This window comes from Petaurus breviceps, unplaced genomic scaffold, assembly GCF_028583685.1.
Source record: "Petaurus breviceps papuanus isolate PSGF00001 unplaced genomic scaffold, PetGlider_PUasm1.0 90823, whole genome shotgun sequence".
NCBI classification, from domain to species: Eukaryota; Metazoa; Chordata; class Mammalia; order Diprotodontia; family Petauridae; genus Petaurus; species Petaurus breviceps.
The window spans coordinates 14,526,584-14,548,749 of NW_027187352.1; the positions used below are offsets into that span (position 1 = coordinate 14,526,584).

Consider the following 22,166-nt stretch of genomic DNA (forward strand, 5'->3'; position numbering starts at 1 on the left):
TAACTATTTCTTGATCTCCTGTAACTTCAACTTGCCCAACGCTAATTTTCAACATGTCATTTTCGTCCTTAAGACTCTGGATCTCCTTTTCTAATTGGTTGACTTTCTTTTCATAATCTTCTTGTTTTTCTTTTACTATTCTTATTTTATTTTTTATTTTTTCCTTTATCTCATTTGATTTTTAAAGTCTTTTTAAAGCTCTTCTGTTCATTCTTTTGGGAGGTAACCATTGGACTCTTTGAGGTAGCAGAGGGTTTCTTTTCTTCAATATGCTCCTCTGAATATGAATCCCAGTCTTCTCTATTTCCATGAAAACTTTCTATGATTGGATTCTTTATCCTTTGCCTATGCATCTTTTTTTTATAGTAATAGCTTGATTTTTGTAATTACCTCAAGCCCTGTGTCATGGGGGATGGTGTCTCTTAACCCAGATCTCAGTTCTCCCCTCTAGCCTGGAACCAAAGCCAAACCTCCAGTCTCCTGTAAATGCCTATAAAGCGAAGCATGTGCAGCTCTCCAGAGGACTCTGCTATGAAAAGCATTAAGGTTCTGATCACATAGTATAGGGAGCTCTCTATTTATTCAGCAGTAAACTAAAGCAAAACATTCACAGAAACCAAAATACAGCATTCACAATGTTATAACATAACAACTTGTCTCTAAAATGGCCACATAGTTTTCACTTAAAGTGGCCACATTGTTTTAAGATATCATTCAGTAAGTCCTTAGCCCAATCATCCTTAAGGAATAATCTTCCTTAAGGGTCACAAAGTACAAAGGTCTAAGTTTTCCCACCCCTAGATCACATTCTCAATCTCTCAGTCAAAAAGTCTTCTTTCCTCTTGATTGGAGGTTAGTTTCCATTCATCCTTAACTCAATCATCCTTAAGGGGTACAAGGTATAGGGTACATAGTTCTCCCATCCCTCAATCACAGTAAGTCATGATCTTGTCAGTCATAACTAAGAACCCAAGATGAGGTCTTTTCATCTTGGCTTGAGGCTGTCTCCTGATTTCCATGTTTCTTCTTCCATGGGTCCAGCTCCCAGGATTCACAGGCAGGCAGCTCTCATCTCTTTGTCCAGCTCATCATTCAGTTCCTTGTCTAGTTCCCATTCCATATCGAAGCTCATCCAGTTCACCTCAAGTCTTTCGCTGTTCAGCAATGTTCACACACATTGCCAGCACCATCATCAATTCACTATCTGCCTGTGAAATCAACACAGACCCACAAACAAGTTCTGAGAACTCAACAAAAATCATCAATATAGTCCCAGGACCTCTGAAACTCCCCTCCAGGACTTCTGTAAACAAACAACAGAAAAATCCTCTTTTAGGGCTTCTAAGTCCCAGGGCTTCTGTACAAAGTATCACAAACACAACAGAACAAACAGAGTGCCTTGACTGCACAACCATTCTGCTTCTCAGTTCTGCTCTGTCCCAGCTGTGCTTCTCCTTATATATGATGGTTCTCCTTCCTGTCTCTCAGTAACTTTCTCCCACCTTCAAATTAAAAGGGGCTCAAACAAGGTGCTAAATACTTAAGTAGCTGAAACAAGGTGCTAAGTACTTCTTTGCTTGCTCTTACAGTGCCCACAGCCAGGATCATTCTGCCCCCCCCCCTACTTTTGCCCAAAATGGGCACGTGCTGGTTCCTTCTGGACCCCACCACCAACATAACTGGGGCTGGTATTCATTGTCAGCAGAGGTTTCCTCAATCTTCCCCAGTTTAGATACCCAATTCCGCTCCCTATCTGGGTAAAGTTCTGATGGCTAGGGTCAAGGAGGCCTCCAAACCCAGTTATCCCCAGGGTTTGCTGCTTGTTGCTTGTTGTTAAAATGATCCCTGGCCTAGTGATGTTTACTTTTCACAGGGACCAAACCTCGTCTTGGGATTTTTCTTCTGATCTTCTCAAATTGTCCCAAGAAGACTCTGTTTTGCCCCCTATTCTTATTTATTTTTAACTGTACTTTGTTCACCCTAAGGTGCTATTTTATCTCTTTTGTGGGGAGAAATCTTGAGAGTGTGTAATTTTCTGATCTATTCAACCATCTTTCCAGAATCCTCTCTTCTGATGACTTATTTCACATTTTTTTTCATTTTTTGACTTTGTTGTATTGTTTTTTCCTGCCTCATGGAGTCATTGGGTTCTACTTCCCCAACTAATTTTTAATGATTTTCTTCAGTTAGTTTTTGTAACGTTTTTTCCCCATCTGCCTAATGATGCTTTTTATTTTTGTTTTTGGCTTTTTGGAAGGCAATTAGGGTTAAGTGACTTACCCCACGTCACACAGCTAGTTTTTGTGTTAAGTGTCTGAGGCCGGATTTGAACTCAGGTTGTCCTGACTCCATGGCTGGTGCTCTATTCACTGTACCACCTAGCTGCCCCATAATGCTGCTTTTTGAAGAGTTATTTATATCAATGAAGATTTACAATTCTTTTTCCATTGGACCAATTATGTTTTTAAGGTATTTTCTTCAGTATTTTTGTGCCTTTCTTTTACCAAAGTATTTATTGTCTTTTTATAATTTTTTAGCATCACTCTAATTTCTTTTCTCAACTTTTATTCTAACACTTTGATTTCAAAGTCATTTGTTAGCTTTTCTAGAAATTTTTGTTGGATTAGGGTTCAATAGACATATTTGTTTTTTCTTTTGACGTTTTGTTCATAGCTCTTTTGGCATTGTTGTCTTCTACTGAGTTTTTGTCTTGATCTTAACTGTCACCATAGTAGATTTCTATGGTTTAGTTTCATTTATTTATTTTGCTCATTTTGTCAACCTATTTCTTTATTTTGAACTTAATGTTAAAGTTATGCTCTGTTCCCAGGGTAGGTGTGAGGGTACTTCTCAAAGCTCCAAGTTTTTTCTCACTGCTTTTTTCAGATCTTGTTCTGGGAACTTTTTTGGTTCTTCCAAGATGGTATGATAGGGGGAGAGGTGTGGACCCCATTGAGGGACTTGGCAACTGGTACTGCTATCTCTAAGGCCCATAGCTAATGTTACCACCATCCAGTCTCTGGAAAGGCCCCCCCCAAGCATCACAGTTCTCTCCTTCCAATGTTCTAAGTTTCCATGGTTTGAAAAAATATCTCCAATTGATCTTTTGTTGACTCTACTACTCCACAATTCTACAACACAATTTGAGGTGTTATTGCAAAGTTGTTTGGAGGAAAGATGAAAGAGCTCAACTTCTTCCTCTACTCTGCAATCTTGGGTCTGGCCCTAGATGTGATTTCAAACCTCCATTTCCTAATCTCGAGTTCAATAATTCACAAGTCTAAAACCTGGAAGGAAATTTAGTGCATTTATATACTTAAAAGGAATTCTACTACAATTCACATGACAAGTGGTCACCCCAACTCTGCTTAAAATTTTCCAGTGATTGGGTACCCATCTCCTTGAGGAATCCATTCCATTTTGGCACTCCTCTGACTGGAAAGCATTATTTGTTTGTTTGTTTTCCTCTCATAATGAGCCTTAATCTGTCACTCTCATGTTTCATCATTCTTCATAGTTTTGCCCCCAATGCCATACAAAACATATCTAACATTTCTTTCAAATGAAAACCTTTCAAATATTTGAAATATTGTGCCATTCTTGAATCTTCCTCCCTTCAGCCTAAATAAACCTATTTCCTTTAGCCACACAGTATATGACGTGGGCTTAAGTTCCTTCAACTCCATAATTACCCTGTTCTGAATACCCTAGTTCATCCATGTTCTTAGATTATGGTTCCCAAACCTTAACACAATACTGCAGCTATGGATTAATGATGCCAGGGTACAGAGGGAATATCAGTACGTTAGTCTTGAAAGCTATGACCATCTTAATTCAGGTCAAGGTCACATTAGCTTTGATGACTGACATTTGATGATACTGTTCAGTCACATAGAGCTTAAAGTCCACTGAAACACCATAACTGTTTTCAGACAAAGCACTACCCTTTTCCATTACACCTCCGTTGTTCTCACCCAACATTGGCACTCCAGCCATTATGCTACTATAGACAGAGTAGCTCATGTTTACCAAACTTTACAGTTTATAAAAGCACTTTCCTCTGAACCACCCTGTGAGGTAGGTAGTGCAAGTGTTATGCACAATTTCCACATTAAGAAAAGGAGATTCTATGAGAATAAGCACCTTGCTCAAGGTCATGGATGTATTAAGTGAAAGAGCCATGAATCCAATTAAGGTTTTCAAGAGCTAACTGCTAAAGCAAAAATGTCAAGATGCTTGGAGTAAAGTAGCCCCTTTCTCAGTGAATTTATTAGAGAAATTCATGGTAAGTGGCACACTGGGTCTGGAGTCAGGAAGACTTGAGTATAAATGTTACCCAAGATGTTTACTAGCTGTGTGACCTTGTCTTCCTCAGTTTCCTCATCTGTGACATGGGAATAATAATAACACCTGCTTCTCAGAGTTGTTGTGAGAACCAAATGAGATAATAATTATAAATTGTTTAGCACAATGCCTGGCACATAAGAAAGACTATATATATATATATATATATATATATATATATATGTTAGCTATTACTATTACTCAATATAGAGGAGAGAAAATCCTACTATGTTCTGAACTGATACTAATTCTGGACTTGGAAAGAATGGATTTAAAGGATGTAGAGATAAAATGATCTTATGTTTCATGGGGGGAAACTCTCAGAAATGGTTTTAATATTAGATTAATTTCAAATTAAATAAAATTATACCTGACAGACTTGGTCCTAAAATGCAGAGAACAGTATAAATATTTATTGTCTTTGACATGAGAAAAGCTGAGAGGAATTTAAATAAACCAAGGTGGAGCAACAGGGAAATCATCATGAAATTCAGTTAGGTATGTGTCTGTGTCTCTGTACTTCTCCAATTTTTTTTTTCTTCAAGGTATTGCCTGATAGGACCGGTGAATTCTATTAATACAACATATTTCCATTTCATTATGTGACAAAGTCTGCAATCCTATGCTTGTGGACAAGACACAGGAATGTGGGACATCTGATAAGATTGTAAGGAAGATTAAGATAGGATCCAATGAGTGGTTATTGAAGCATTGATTTTCACTTGCTGGGAGGTATCTAAATAAAGTGTTCCAGGGATCTATGCTTGGCTGTGCACCATTTAATATTTTTGTCAATGCCTGTGGAGTATAGCAGAGATATCATACTTCATCAGTTCACTAGATCATACATACTTAATATATTGAATGACAAAGTGCAGGTCCAATAAGATCTTAACTGGCTAGATTATGGAATGGATGAAGTAAAATAAAATTTAGTATGAATACATTTTAAACATTTCAGTTTAAAAAGTCAAATTTACAAATATAGGAATGAGCAGATATTACTTGCTAAAAATTCTGTGAAAAAAAGTCTAAAGGTTTTAGTGAACTATACATTTAATATAAATCAAAATTATAACTTGATTATTACAATAACTAATAAAGTCTAAAATGATTAAAATGATAACTTTGCAATAATATGGTCTAATCAGGTGATAAATAAAATGGCAGAAAAGGACAATGGGAATGATAAGAGGGCTAGAAACCCTTTCAGAACCATGAGAAAGATCTAGAAAATGTTTAGCCTAGGGAAGAAATGTTTTGAAGAAAGTGGGCTGTAATTCTTTCATTTAATTGTAGGACTTTCATATGGAAGAATAATTAGACTTGTTATGTTGAAATGCAAATTGTAGAAGATAGAGAGATGAACAGAAGGTTCAGGGATGCAGATTTGGGCTTAACACAGTGGTTATTCCTAACAATTAGTGCTCTCCTGAAATTGAATGGACTATTGTGGGATCTGTGGTTTCCCTGTTACTGAAAGTCTTCATGCAGAGATTAAATAATCCCCTGTTAAGGATTCTTGATCAGGTAAATGTCCTCTTGTGTCTCTTTAAATGCTTTTTCCATCATACCTAAAATTTCACATTCTTATTGTTATGGCCACTGCTTCCTATAACCAGTAAAAAAGATGCACCATAGCCCACAGCATCCATGGTTTCTTCCTTATAGATATCACCATCTAATCTGCAAATAGCATGAATAAAAGCAACTATAATGCAAGACCAGTTCTGAAAGTATAATGAAGCAATAAAGTGCTATGTTAGATCACAGGAGGGAGAGATTACTATGTATTCCTCTCTTAATCTTACTATTATCTCATCTCTTCAGTCTTAGGAATAACTCAGATCTTATATTCTCTTACAGGAACCATGAAATATTTTTGTATTTTTCAAAAACTTTACTGGTAATGGACAAAGAAAGTAGGTCAATATAACAAAGCAAATGCATCTTTGAAACTGAAGCTTTGAATTCAACTTGGGAAGAAAGAGATCATTTTTGCTTCTACATCTGAAGTTTCCTCAGTTATCATCTCACTCAACAAGGAGAAGAGCAAAATCAGCCTTACTCCATGAAAATTGTGTACAGCCTGTGTCTGTTACTTTCTATATAAGGGACTTTATATTCTCTCCACCCTAAGCAGATCAGGACAGACTAGTTCCATAGGTAAGTTCAATTGTATTTTTAAGTAGCATTTTTTTCCAATTACATGTCAAGACAATTTTTAGCATTCATTTCACAAGATTTTGAGTTCCAAATTTTTCTCCTTCCTCTCTCCTCTTCCTAAAATGTAGGCAATTTGACAAAGGTTGTACATGTGCTATCACTGCATCCTGGCCACTTCCAGTCATCCTGATCTATGTCTGGCCACTGGACCCAGATAACAAGGGAAGAGAAAGAGAGTCTGGTGATTTTGCACAGCCCTCCCTCACTCAAATACAATCCAATGCACATCATGTCATTATCTCCCTGATGTCATGGTCATATTTGAGAATGAAGGATAAATGACTACTGCACACACACACACACACACACACACACACACACCTACCTTATTAGTCACAGTTGTGAAAGAAAAAACAGATCAAAAAGGAAAAAAAAATAATAAAGTAAGTTAAAAAAAGTATACTTCAATCTTCATTTGGGGTCCATCAGTACTTTATCTGGATGTGGATAGCATTTTCCTGAGTCCTTTGAACTTGTTTTGTAAACAACAGGTTATAGCATTCTCAAGTTTTGATCCACTTTGCTATTCACTTCCATTTTATGAGAAAGTTTATCCCATTCACATTCACAACAAACATTGTATTGCAGGTTGCTCAGTTGTGTATAGTCCAACATAATTTAGTTTTCTATTTTTCTGTATGTATTTTTAAGGGTCATCATGTATAATGTAAAAAATGTGATGCAATTTTAATACGAAAGTATCATGTTATATCAATAATTTAAAAATAAATTAATTTTCTTAAAGTATAATTTAATGTATTTTCATTTATTAAAAGGTGATTTTTTTTCTAGAAATGTAAAGTAATTTTGAGAAACATGCTTGTGGGGAACACAGGACTTCCCAGGCAAGGTCAGGGAATTAGCCTGGATGAGCTTCTTCTGTCTACTGCTTCCCTGGGGTCCCTTAAGAAGATCCACATGATATGCCATGTAAAATGGCAAACCCCTTCTCACTGAAAGAATTCAGAAACAGAGTGTGCTGAGGAAAATATTTATTATACTTCTGGTGAGAATTCGGGTGTGGTACTCATTAGGAACACATCCACACTGATACAGAAGCAGGAATGAGGTTATAAAGTTCTTTCCTTCCGGAGTCAGGGTTAGTTGAAATTCCTCAAATTCCTCACTTTATTTCCCTATATCCTCTCTTCATGTGGATTACATAGGCATGGTAGTGAGGATCCTTGTGAGGAGGGCATGACCTCTAAGATCTGAGCGGCTTGTCAAGCCTCCACCTTTCTAGTTCCCCCTAGGGCCAGGATGGTGTGATAGTAATGGCAATTAAAGATTCCCCTGTATTGGCTTGGTTTTCAAATTGATTGTGTTAAAGCCCAGAGTTTGTTAATCCCACCTGTGGGATGGGCTTGTTGATGTGAAAAGAAAGTCCTGAACTGGGAGGAGCTGGTGATGTAGATTTGGAGAGACACTAGAGAGAGGCGGAAGATCTTTTTGGAAGCAGCACCTCCTGGAGAGAGAGAGACTAAGAGAATTGCTGGTGGCCGCTTTGAATTGCCCTGGACTTTTGAGACCTGCCCCCTGAGCTGCCAAGGACTGAGGAGACATGGCTGTTTTGCTGGTACTTTGTCTGTCTGTTTTGATGTTGTTTTGCCAGATTTGTCCACTGGTGAAAGACAGTCCTTTTGTTGAAGAAGTCCTGGAACCTGGCTGTTCGCTAAGAAGCCCTGAGACTGTCCTGCAGACAGAGAGTGAATATTGTCCACTGGTGAGGGACAGTGCTGTTGTTGCAGGGGTCTGGAGACTGTCCTGCAGACAGAATGAATACTGTCCACTGGTGAGGGACAGTGCTGTTGTTGCAGGGGTCTGGAGACTGTCCTGCAGACAGAATGAATACCGTCCACTGGTGAAGGACAGTGCTGTTGTTGCAGGGGTCTGGAAGCCTTTCTGTTGGTTCAGAAGCCCTGAAGAAGTATTTTCTTGTTGTATGTTTACAGAAATCCTGGGAGAGGGCTTTGCTAATGTGTTCAGGGGTTCTAGGACTGTTCTACAGACAGAGGATAAATTCATGAAGGGACTGGCAATGTATCTTATGGCCTTGCTAAGCCTTGTCTCCCCAGGAACTAAGATTGCTGAAAACTTGCCTCGTGTCAAGAAGAAGAAAAGACCTCCATTTGGGTATTAAGTGCTGTGTTTAAACTTGATGTAACTCTGGGGTAGATTCAATTGTGATCCAGGGGTGGGGAACTTTTGACCTTATTGTGCTCTGTGATTGACAAATGAAGGCACTTTACCTATGTTTGGAAACTAATCTCCATTTGAGAAGAGGGGTTTTGTGGTGGACCAAATGAAGGTATAGCCTAGGGGTGGAGTAGTATTTAGAACAGGGACTTTGTAATTGATTGAATGATTGGAAGGTCCTGGGGTGGGGTAGTCCTTGGAGATTATTTAATCACACTTAGTAAATGCTGTATTTTGAATGATGTCATGTTTTGATCTTCTCTGTTCTGGGTTTGTTACTGAATAAAATGGAGAGCACCTATGCCGGTATTCTGAACCTTGGGAAGTTGCCTTTCTTTTGGCATTATATTACAGATGGCCATTATCCTAATGAAATAAAATAAGTGAGTTCACCACAGCTCTTGATTATCTCCCAATAACTTTTGTGGGGGCAAAACAAGAAACCATAATATCCCCTCTTACATTATTATATCTGAGGTCTTAAAAGGGAAACCCTACGTATCAGTATCAAAATTCAGACAGTATCAACATTCCACAATGGATTATTTGTACTGCTATTGCAACAAATATTTTTTTTAAAATAACAATTTGAATCTAACATACAATAAAAGCTACCTTTAAAATTATCTATTTCATTAAAATTAATATCAGCTTTTTTTTTACATGAAAACACCAAAGAGAGTTCTGATCTACAGTATGGCTTTTATTGACTATTTTATTCTTTGGCATGGCCTGTTGGAAAAAGAGCTATATTTTCAGCTTTTCTTGGAATGTGTACTATTGAGAAGTGATAGCAGGCTGTTTAATTTATGGGTATCTGCTATCAAATAGTGTTGAAAATGCTCTGCCATATTGAAGCACTGCTGACTAAATAGGAATGAATGAAGCTATCTATTTTGCTAGAATATCAACTGAATGATTTTGCATATAACTAGAACAGTAGGTGGGAGAGTCACTCTTTACCCATCAGTGATCTTAAACCCAAATCATTCTGATTCTCAGATTGACCAATAACAAGTCACAACTCAAGCCTCTGTTGGTCATTTTTTGGGTTTTGTTGGCTCAGAGTGAGTGTAAATAGAAATTGTTTCTGATTACCAGAAACCCTAAGGGTCTTCCCCTCCCAGACAGATTTTTGCAGGTAAAAAAGGCCAATTTTTTTTGCCTCTTTTCTTACCTAGCCTTAGTCATTTAATGGGTGTCACCTCAAACAAACTGAGACCTGGGAAAGATCTTAGGCATCCTGAGACATTTCCAGTCCTCCTGATCTATGTCTTACTACTGAACCCAGATGGCTCTGGAAAACAGAATGAGGCTGGTAACTTTGCACAGCTCTGCCCCAATTTAAATCCAATTCAGTTGCAAGTCAAAATATCAGCTTCCTGATGTCCTTGATCTTCTTCAAGAAGGAAGGACAAGCAACAGCAACAATTACCCATCTTGAACTCTATATGAAATTGTAATTCAAATGGTTATGTGGACAACAGTAATCTAAATTTAGATAGCCATCAGTGTTTCAAATAACAATCTTCTTAGAAAATGGACATTGAGTAATAATAGCATTGTCACTTTTTTTCTCAATGTGTGGCATATGAAATTAGGCAAGAATGAAACATTTAACAATAAAGACTACAAAGACATAGTTGTATGGCCTGAACAGAAGGACATGGCACTGGGACACTTTGAAGAATCTTCATGTGCACTGACTGGACAATAAATAAATATGCAAATATGTCTTTTCTTCCCATTAATCTAAATCTTCATTGATAACTTAGTGTTCCTAACATAAGGCAATGAATTTTGTGGTAATTTTAATCAAATTGTTCATATAGAGTCCCCCAAATAATATTTGCTTGAGGCCACACATAACCTAAAGGTGGCCTTGTAGAGGATGAAGACGTAGAACAAGTCCCTAAAAAATTTCACAAGATTTCTTAAAGGCAGTATAAACTAATACACTCAGTAACTTCCATTTAAAAGTATACATACATGGAAAGGAGATTTTTTTTTTAAATTACAATGGGAAATATAGGTCAAGATCAAAAAATAAATAAAGGTAAATATTTCAGTCTATTCAATATCATGATGCTTGTATATTCTTTAATATGATGTTGTAAAGCCATGCACAAGCAGTTTTCCAGGAGACTGCTGCTGTGAATAGTTTTCAAGGGTCTGATTACATAGTATAGTGAGCTCTCTATTTATTCAATAACAAATCAGAGCAAAACATTCATAGAAAATCAAAATACAGCATTCACAATGTTATAACTTGCACAGAAAATCAAAACACAACATTCACCATGTCACAACTCAACAACTTATCACTAAAACGGCCACATAGTTTTCACCAAAGTGGTTACATAGTTTTAAATGAAGTACATTCATTTAGTGCATCACAAAATCCTTAATTCCATCACAAAGTGATTGAAAAATGACAAAAGTCAAAGTTTTCCACCCCAGGTCATAATAAATCATTATCTTCTCGGTCAGTACACAGTATCCAAGTAAAGTCTTCTTTCAGCTTGACTAGCGGCTGGCTCTCAGCTTCCATGGTTCCTCTTCCATGGTCTCAGCTCCAATTGTCACATGGGTCCCAAGGCAGGCAGCTCCCAGTTCCTTACCCAGCTCTTCATCCAGTTCCTGTTTCATATAGAAGTTAACAGTGTCCAGTCCACCTCAAGTCCTTCACAGTTCCTGTTTCTGAGAAGACAAAGCTTGACAGAGCCACATTAATATTCATACATATTGCCGGCACCGTCATCAATTCACTATCTGCCTGTGAAATCAACTGAGACCCACCAACAATGTGTGAGAACTCAACACAAATCATCTACATAGAAATCAACACAGACCCACAAACGAGGTCCAAGAGGTCAGCACAAATCATCAGTAAAGTCTCAGGACCTCCAATACCCTCCTCCAGGACTTCTGTAAGCATACAACCAGAAAATCCTCTTTCAGGGCTTCCAAACAAAGTATCCCAAACAAACATCAGCACAGACAGAGCAGACAAACAGAGTGCTGGGATACCACAAGTTTTCTCCTTCTTGACTCTGCCACCACAAGAGTCCTCTTCTCAGTTCTCCTGTCTCTAGCCTGGGCCTCTCCTTATATATGGTATAGATCCTCCCTCTTGTGCTCCTTCCTGTTACATCAGCAACTTCCTCTCAAGGTGTTAACTACTTCTGTGTTATTTAAATAGCTTGAATAAGGTTTTAACTTAAAACAAGGTGCTAAATACCTGCTTAATTGCCGATACAAAGGGGAATGGAAGATCTTCAGATTCCATTAATGTGACAGATGTGGGGTAGAAAGTACTATGAATAATGTAAAAAGAATAGTGAAAATGATGATGTTTTACCAAATGGGGAACATCTAGATTTGATGTGAGAATTATTTCTAAATCAGCTAAGTGAAAATATGAATACATTTTTAGATATATAGCTTATTTAGCTGATTTAGAAATAATTCCCACATGAAATCTAGACATTCCCCATTTGGTAAAATATCATCCTTAAACTGTTCACTATATATTTGAGAGATGAGGCCTTCATCAGAGAAACTTCAAAAAACTTTTCACAGATAGGATTGCTAACTGTATTTCCCTCCATCCTATCTCTACTGGTCATGCTATTAACTCTCTCCTTTCAATCTATCTCTCCTCAAAAGTGTTTTGCTTTGGCTACCACCTCCTACAATTCACCCTCCTTTCTATGAGCACCCACCCTTCCCTTATTCCCTTCCACTTCTACTTTCCTATAGGAAAGATAGACTTCTATACCCAGTTGAGTGTGTACATTATTCACTCTTGGAACCAATTTTGATGAGAGTAAGGTTCAAGCATTCCCTGCCTCCTCCCCTGTCTTGCCCTCCACTATAAAAGTTCTTTCTTGCTTCTTTTATGTTAGATAATTTACCCCATTCTATCTTTCCCTTTCCCTTTCTCCCAATTCATTCCTCTTTGTCACTCCAGGTATTTTAGGTATTGTCCCTTCACATTCAACTCACACCTGTGCCCTCTGTCTATATATACTCCTTCTAACTGAACTAATAATGAGAAAGTTCTTATGAGATATAAATATCATCTTCCCATGTAGGAATGTATACAATTTAACCTTATTAAATCACGTATGATTTTGCTTTCCTATATACCTTCTTATGTTTCTCTTGAGTCTTGTACTTGGAAGTTAAATTTTCTATGCAAATCTGGTCTTTTCATCAGGAATGCTTGAAAGTCCTCTATTTCACTCAGTATTCATTTTTCACCTGAATTATTATACTTGGGTTTGTGGGGTATATGATTCTTGGTTGTAATACTAGCTCCTTTGCCCTCTGGAATAGCATATCTCAAGCCCTTCAATCCATTGATGTAGGAGCCACCAAATTATCTGTTATTCTAACTCGATGAAACCTGATCTTTTTTCTCTGCCTGCTTGCAATATTTTCTCCTTGACTTAGGAGCTCTGGAATTTCACTATAATATTCCTGGGAGGTTCACTTTGGGATCTCTTTCATGAGATGAATGGTACATTCTTTCAATTTCTGTTTTTGCTCTAATTTTAGAATATTGGGGCAGTTTTCCTTGAAAATTTCTGGAAAGATGATGCTTAGGCTCCTTTTGTTTTTGTCAAAGCCTTCAGGAAGTCCAATATCTGTTTTCTATGTATTTTTTTTTCAATGAAAGATTCACATTGTCTTCTATTTTTCATTATTTTGGTTTTATTTTATTGTTTATTAATGCCTCATAGAGTCATTAGCTTCCACTTACCCAATTTGAATTTTTAAAGCACTATTTTTTCCAATTTATTTATTTATTTTTAGTTTTCAACGTTCATTTCCACAAGATTTTGAGTTACATATTTTTCTCCCTGTATTTCCCCTACCCCTACCCCAAAATAGCAAACCTACTGAATGCCCCTTCTCCCAATCTGTTCTCTCTTATATCTTCCCCCATCTCCCCACCTATGTTTATAGTAGGGCAAGATGGATTTCTATACCCCAGTGCCTGTATATCTTATTTCCCAGTTGCATGGAAAAAAAAGAAAATTTTTTTAAACATTTGTTTTTAGAACTTTGAGTTCCAGAGTCTTTCCCTTCTTCCCTCCTCACCCACCCCCACTGGGAAGACAAGCAATTCAACATAGGTTGTACATGTATAGTTATGCAAAACATTTCCATGGTAGTTATATTGTGAAAAACTAACTACATCTCCGTCCATCCTATCCGCCCCCCCAATTAAAGAATTATTTTTTTGAGTAAGAATATGTGCCTCATTTTCCATTTGGTTAATTTTACTTTTTAAGAAATTCTTCTCTTCAGTGAATTTTTGAGCCTCTTTTTTCCATTTGGCCTATTCTGCATCTTGAGATATTGTTTTCTTCAGTATTGTTCTGTGTCTCCTTTACCAAGATATTAACTAGTTTTTCATTATTTTCTTGCATCACTATCATTTCTCTTACCAATTTTTCCTCTACCTTTCTTACTTGATTTTTACAAACTTTTTTGAGTTCTTCCATGGCCTGAAAGTAATTCATAGTTTTCTTTCAGACTTTAGATGTAGGAGTTTTGATTTTGTTGTCTACTTTTGAGTGTGTGTTTTCATCTTCCTTGTCACTATAGTAACTTTCAATAGTCATAATTTTTTCTTTTGTTCACTCACTTTTTCAACCTATTTCTTGGCTTTTAACTCTTTGCTAACATGGGGCTTTGCTTCCATGGCAGAAGTTGAAATATCCCAAGTCTCAGGGGTTTTGCACAACTATTTTCAGAGATACTTCTAGGGATCTATAAATTTTCAATTCTTTCAAGGTGGCAGGATCTAAGAAGTGTGTTTACTGTTCTCCTGGCCTGTACTCTGTTCTTTGAGCAAACATAAGTACTCTTTTCTGTCTTGTAACTGTGACAACTTATCCTGATCTACTGAGGCTTCAAGTTCTTGTATGCTAGTGCTCTTCTTCACCCTGAGATTGCCACCCAGGAATGTAATTTGGATTCAAGTATGGGAAAAGAAACAGAGTCCTGCCCCTAGTGCCAAGAAATGGACTCCTGTAATCTCCTTCTGACCAGTTGTTTGACCCCCTTATCATCTTTGGGCTGAGAGTTCTGGAAACAGTCACTGCTGCTTCTCATTCAGTATATCCCCAGGCCTGCTCCTGGTTTTCTGGGGCCCAGTATGTGCTGGCATGACTTGCATTGCACTCGACTTTCATATGGTGCAACAGACCTTTATTGTTCACCTTGTAAGTTGTCTTGGACTGGAAAATTATTTCACCCTGTCCTTTAGTGGATCATCACACTCCAGAATTTGTTTCAGGGCATTATTTAAATGTGTTCAGAAGAATTTGTGGGAGAACTCAGGCAAGCTTCTGTGTTTTCTCCACCATTTTGGCTCTGCCTTTTCAGTTATTTTTGCCCATTTCTTGAATCCAATGAGATGGTAAAAGTGACACTTACAATGTAGGAAAAAGGAGGGGAGGGTTTCTCCATTTTCAGTTTTATGTACCTTTGATGGTGAAAACCTAATTCTAGAGTCCATGAGAAAAAGGAATGGGAAAAAGTAGAAGGACATCAGCTATTGAGAAGATAATTGTAGAGCTTAGCATCTGTGAAGAACAGTGAGTTAATAAACATTTATCCATCCTACAAAGATTTATATCAAGCATTTGACACTGAACATGGTCAAAGCACAGTATTAAAGGAGAAACTGGAGGTTAATCCAGTGAGTATCAAATAGTTGAGGTGGGTAGAAATAGGTCCTTCCCTCTGACTTGTCATATCCCTAATATATAAGCTATCCTAATTATAATGTTGATAATAATAACTCCAGTAAATATGCTTTAAGATTTCAAAGTTTTCTCATGATCACTCACTAAGATAGATTATATATGCTTCCTGAATTTGATATTTAAAAATCTTATTTCTAAGTTTATATATCTTTATGACACGTTTCCTCAGCTTTATTTTAAGATGATTGAGGATCACATCTTAAATTTTGTTGTATTCTTTTTTTTTGCTTTTTTTTTTGAAGGGCAATTGTGGTGAAGCGACTTGCCCAAGGTCACACGGCTAGTTTTGTGTGTGTGTTGTGTCTGAGGCCAGATCCGAACCCAGACCCTCCTGACTCCAGGGCTGGTGCTCTATTCACTGAGCCACCTAGCCGCCCTTTGTTGTATTCTTCAAAGAAGTTAAGATGGGCTTTTTAATTTAATAAAGCTACATCATAAAAATACATTATCTACCTTATGGATATAAAGCTCTTTGCTACATTATTTCACTTGACCTTTATAATGGGGATAGGTATCACAAGTGATATTATCCCCAATCTTCATATGATACATTAAAATAAAAAGAGATTGAGTGATTTCATTAGGTTAACATAGTTATTAAGTGGTAGGACCAGCAATCTAAATCAGATTTCATAATTTCATAAACCCAGTATAGTATAGGTATTCAATAAATATTGACTTATTCATTGAATAATTTAATTTTGGAAGGGAAAACTTTCATAAAATTGCATTTGTCCCTTGCCCCTCCACCCTTTTATTCTTGCCTATTCCCCAGACTGTCCCAATATTCCCCCATATTCAGTCACTTGGGACTTGCAATGGAAAGTCAAATGAGCAATATATGGTATAAGAATTACACAGCTTTGATTCTGATTCAAATTTTGCATTTCTGAATGCACAAACTGAATTCTGGCATTATAATTTATAGTCAATTTCTGAGGTATTCTTTTTCCAAAATGGCTCTCTAACAGTGCTGAGCAAATCAAGAGATGCTTTGATTATGCACAAATGTGTCCTCCTTATTCTCCTTTACATAGGTCACAAAACATAGGATGAATGGTAAATGTTGAATTGAATAAAATGCCAATGTTAGAAAAGGCTGTAGAACAGAGATCTTTAGTAGATAAAATATCAGAGATGGAAGGTACCTTAAGACAGAGCCTGTTAGAAAATAGGACATAATCTGCTAAAACCAGTAAAGACTTGAGAAGATGAAATGTTAACATTGAAAGATACATGAGAACATTTGACATAGACTATAAGAGCTAAGAGGGGCTTAAGATTTCATTTAAACCTGACCCCTCATTTTACAGAAGTGGAAACAACCCAATTTTGCCAAAGGTCACACTAATTTCCATTTGTTCATTCAATACAATACTTCTAAATAAGTCTATAACCTTTCTTAATATACTGTACTGCTTCTAGATGATATTTCTTTAAATTCTTTTATGACCAAGCAAACATATTAGTTCCTTTCCAGGCTATACATTGGACTTTTTCCATTATGCCTCAGAAACCTCTTCATCCTGCAAGCTCATTACCAACCTGGACTCACCTCCTGGAATTATCTTCCACCCCATTTAGTCTCTCCCTATTATTGAGTCCTTCCTTCCAGAACTTCCATTAGAGGAGTGTGACCAGACCAGTCATGTCTATTACTTTCCAGTCTGTACTATGGATTTTCTATACCACGTCACACATCAGATTATAACCACCCAAAAACACTTTTTTAGCTTCCTTTTTGTGCATTTACTTCCTCCATTAGAATGCAAGTTCCTTAAGGGAAGGGACTATCCTGCTTGTATATATTTCCAATGCTCAAGATAGATGCTTGTTGACTGATTGATTTGAAATGTGACTTGTAGGGCACATGCCACATACCAAGCTCTATGTTGGACCCTGAGAGAGATGAACTAAATTAGATTAGGAACTTGACTTTCACCATTATTTATAATTTACTAGTGACTTTAAAATATAGAATATTAGATACATTTGGAAGTACCCTGAAAATATAAGATTACACATGTAAAGAAATAAATAGAAGATAAATTGAAAATGAAATGAGATAATCTGGTACATCAGGATTAGTGTTGACTTTAGAGTCAAAAGACCTCAGTTCCAATCCTGCCTTTGTCTAGTACTACCTATTTGACCTTAGGGAAGTCAGTTTCTCTGGGCCTTAATTTCCATATATGTAGAATGAGACTAGGTAGTCTCTAAGGTCTTTTCCATCTCTAAATCTATGCAATATAAGATTATTTTTAAGTACTATGAGAATTCTTAAAACTGATGTAGAGAAATTATCAAATACACTTATACTAGCTCTTTAACAGGAATATTATAATGCTTTTTTTTAAGTATTCCAAACAATAGGGACAGCTAAGTGGCCCTAGTTAATAGAGCACCCACCCTGGGGTCAGGACAACCTGAATTCAAATCCAGTCTCATTCACTTAACATTTACTAGCTGTGTGACCTTGGGCAAGTCACTTAACACCAAATGTCCTGCCTTCCCCCCTCCAAAAAGCATAAAGAAACAAACAAACAAACAAATAAATGAATGAAGTATTCCAAACAAAATTAGTGTGGCTAGGAGTCAAGATGGCGGGGTAGAAACAAGACTTCCACACAGCTCCAGGCCCACCTCCTCCAATTCATGTAAAAGGTGACTGAACAAACTTTGGAGCTATAGAACCCACAAAATGATAAAAAGAAGCTTACCTCCCACTGAGGACAGCCCAGAAGCCCAGCAGGGAGTGGCCAGCAGCCCTCTGGGAGCCCACTCCAGCCCCACATTGGCCTCAGGGAACGTCTAAACAGCAGCCGGCTGGAAGGACTTCAGATCACCAGTAGCTGTGGTGGCTTCCAGAATTATCAACCCATAGATTCTAAGGACAAAGTAAGAAGTCAGTGCAGTGTGGACTTTGGGATCCAGTAGTTTGGATCCTTTATCCTCCAGAGGGAGTAGCCACTGAGGCCCCGTGCAGTGACCTCCATGTGGTAGCTTCAGCTCCTGGCCTGCAGATGGTAGGGGGACCAAGCAACTACTCTGAGGGGTAATCCGTGCTGCTTTAACCTGTTTGGATCTGGATTGTGGTCTAGGGTGAATGTTCTGGGGTGTGTGACCAGCTTGCCAGAGTGTGTGGAGGCTTCAGAGAGGGCAGCCAACTAATACATTCAGCAGCTGAGAAAACCCAAGCATTTGGGATGAAAATCTGGTAGCAGAGTCCTGCTGTGGCAAAAAGCCCAAAGGTCAAGTAATTGAGTTACACCATGAGTAAGCAAAGGAAGCAAACCAAGCAGAGCAACCCAACTTTACACTCCAATTTGGGGGATAAAAAGGATCAAAGCATGGAAGAGGAGGAAGACATCAAAGTAAGAACTACTGCACCAAAAGCTTCCAAGAAAACTATGAGCTGGTTACAGGCCATAGAAGACCTTAAGGAGGATTTTGAAAAGCAAATAAGAGAAGTGGAGGAAAAATTGGGAACAGAAATGAGAACAATGCAAGAAAATTATGAAATGAGAGTCAACAACCTGATTGAAGAAAATCACACCTTAAAAAATAGACTAACTCAAATGGCAAAAGAGCTTCAAAAAGGCAATAAGGAGAATGCCTGAAAAAGCTAAATTTCCCAGATGGAAAAAGAATGTCAAAAGCTCACTGAAGAGAATCATTCCTTTAGAATTAGATTGGAGCAAATGGAAGCTAGTGACTTTATGAGAAATCAAAATACTATTAAACAGATCTAAACAAATGAAAAAATAGAAGGCAATGTGAAATATCTCATTGGGAAAACCACTGACCTGGAAAATAGATCAAGGAGAGATAATTTTAAAATTATTGGAATAGTTGAAAGCCATGATCAAAAAAAAGAACCTAGAAATCATCCTCCAAAAAATTCTCAAGGAAAATTTTCCTGATGTTTTAGAACCAGAGGGCAAAATAGAGGTTGAAAGAATCCATTGATAACTTCCTGAAAAAGATTGCCAAAAGAAAACTCCTAGGAATATTATAGCCAGACTCTGGAATTCCCAGATCAAGGAGAAAATATTACAAGCAGCCAGGAAGAAACAATTCGAATATTGTGGAAACACTATCATGATAACACATGATCTGGCAGCTTCTACACTGAGGTATTGAAGGGCCTGGAATATGATATTCTGGAGGTCAAAGGAGCTGGGATTAAAACAAAGAATCAACTACCCGGCAAAACTGAATACCATGTTTCAGGGGAAAATATGGTTATTCAGGGGAATAGAGGATTTTAAAGCATCCTTTTTTTTTTTAAAAGCAATCGGGGTTAAGTAACTTGCTCACCGTTACACGGCCAGTTATTTCTGGGTGTGGTGCTGAGTATCTGAGCCCGGGATTTGATCCAGGGCATCCCGACACTGGAGCCGGTGCTCTTACTCACTGAGCTACCTGGCCACCCTTAAGCAATTGGGGTTAAGTAACTTGCTCAAGGTTACATGGCCAGGTGTTTCTGGGTAGGTGCTAAGTGTGTGAGCCTGGGATTCGATCTCCAGGTCATCCCGACACTGGAGCCGGTGCTCTTACTCGCTGTGCTACCTGGCCAACCCAAATTTTCAAGCATTCTTGATGAAAAAACCAGAGTTGAATAGAAAATTTGACATTCAGATACAAGAAGCAAGAGAAGCATGAGAAGGTAAACAGGAAAAGAAATCATAAGGAACTTACCAAAGTTGAACTATTTACATTCCTACATGGAAAAATAATAATTGTAACTTATGAAACTTTTCTCAATATGAGAATAGTCGAAGGGAATAGAAATGTGTGTGTGTGTATATGTGTGTGTGTGTGTATATATACATACACACATATATATGTATATATACACACACATATATGTCTATATAGGAGGGTATATGGGCATATGAATACATATGTGAATGTGTGTATATATGTATACAGGTATACATAGGGAGAGGGCACAGGACCCATTATTAGGAAGGGATGATACTTAAAAGGCGAAATTAAGAGGTGAGAGAGGAATATAATGAGGGGAGAGACAGAATGGGGTAAACTATCGCATATAGAAGAGGCAAGGGAAAATGATCACAATGGAGGGGAAGAATAGGAAAGCAAAAAGAAATGGGTCAACCTTATTCTAATTGAATTTGGCTTAGGGAGGGAATGACATACACACTAAATAGGGTATCTCACCCAACAGGAGAGTAGGGGGGAAGGGGATGATGGGAGAGAGGGCAGGCTCGGGGGGGAGGGAAATTGGAAGCACCCATTTTTGAAAAGGGACAGATCAAAGTAGAGAATAAAACAAGTGGGAGGTGGGATAGGAGGGAGGGAAATATAGTCAGTCTTTTACAATATATCCACTATGGTAATGTTTTGTATAGCTACACATGTACATCCTATATTGAACTGCTTATCTTCCCAAATAAGGGTGGGTGACAAGGGAGGAAGGGAATGAATCTGGAATTCAAAGCTTTAAAATCAAATGTTTAAATATATATATATATATATATATATATATATATATATATATATAATATTATTTTACATGTAATTGGAAAATAAGGTATACAGGCACTGGGGCGTACAGATCCACCATACCCTACTGGAAAGTTGGAGGGGTTATGGGAGAAGATATGGGAGAGAGCAGATTGGAGGTGGGGATATCCAGTGGGACCACTATTTTGGGGTGGTGGTTAGGGGGAAATATTGGAAGAAAATTTGTAACTCAAAATCTTGTGGAAATGAATGATGTAAACTAGAAGCTAATAAAACGTTTGATTAAAAATTAAAAAAATAAACTAGTTTTGCTAAAATTAGTAGAGAATCAGATAAATAGTGGAAAAATATTGGAAACAAGTTTCTCTGATAAAGGTCTAATTTCTAAGATATGTAGCGAACTGTTTCAAATCCCCCAATTGAAAAATGGTCAAAGAATCATGGACAGAAAGCAATATGGAAAAATAAAGTGTAAATCACTAATAATTTTGAGAAAAGCTAATTAAAACAGTTCTGAGGCTCCATCCTATACCTATCAGATTGTCAAAGTTGACCTTGAAAAACAAAATGACAAATGCTGGAGAATCTGTGGCAAAATCGGTCCATTAATACATTACTGGAGATGTAAACTCATCTGGACATTCTAGAAGCCAATATGTAACTATGCCCATAAAATTATTAAACTGTACAAATTCAACAACCAAAAATATCACTGCTTAGTTGATGTCTGAAAGAGATCAAAGAAAGAGAAAAAGGACCTACATGTACAATGTATTTGCATCAACTTTTTTTGCGATGGCAAAAAATCAGAAACAGGGGCTGCCAATCAGTTTGAACAAGTGATTATATATATGAAATAATGGAATGAAATGGACATATGGTTTCAGAAAAACCTCGAAAGTCTTGTATGAAATGATACCTAGTCAATTCTGCACATACTCAAGTTTATCAAAATATGACATTGAGAATAGAATACAATATTGCAAATGTAGAATACCAAGGTTAGACTAAAATGAGGCTGTCAGCTCCCTCATTTCAGATCCTATGTCTACACAAAGCAGACTGAGATAATTACACCATTCCTTTTGTCCACCATGTCCCACCATTGACCCATTTTGATGT

General features: G+C 37.4%; 1 pseudogene; it reads right to left on the minus strand.

The window, feature by feature from the left end:
* Positions 1 to 3,996, minus strand: part of LOC138148225 (cyclin-A2 pseudogene) — a 44,662-nt pseudogene extending 40,666 nt beyond the window's left edge.
* Between the last annotated feature and the right edge of the window lie 18,170 nt (positions 3,997 to 22,166).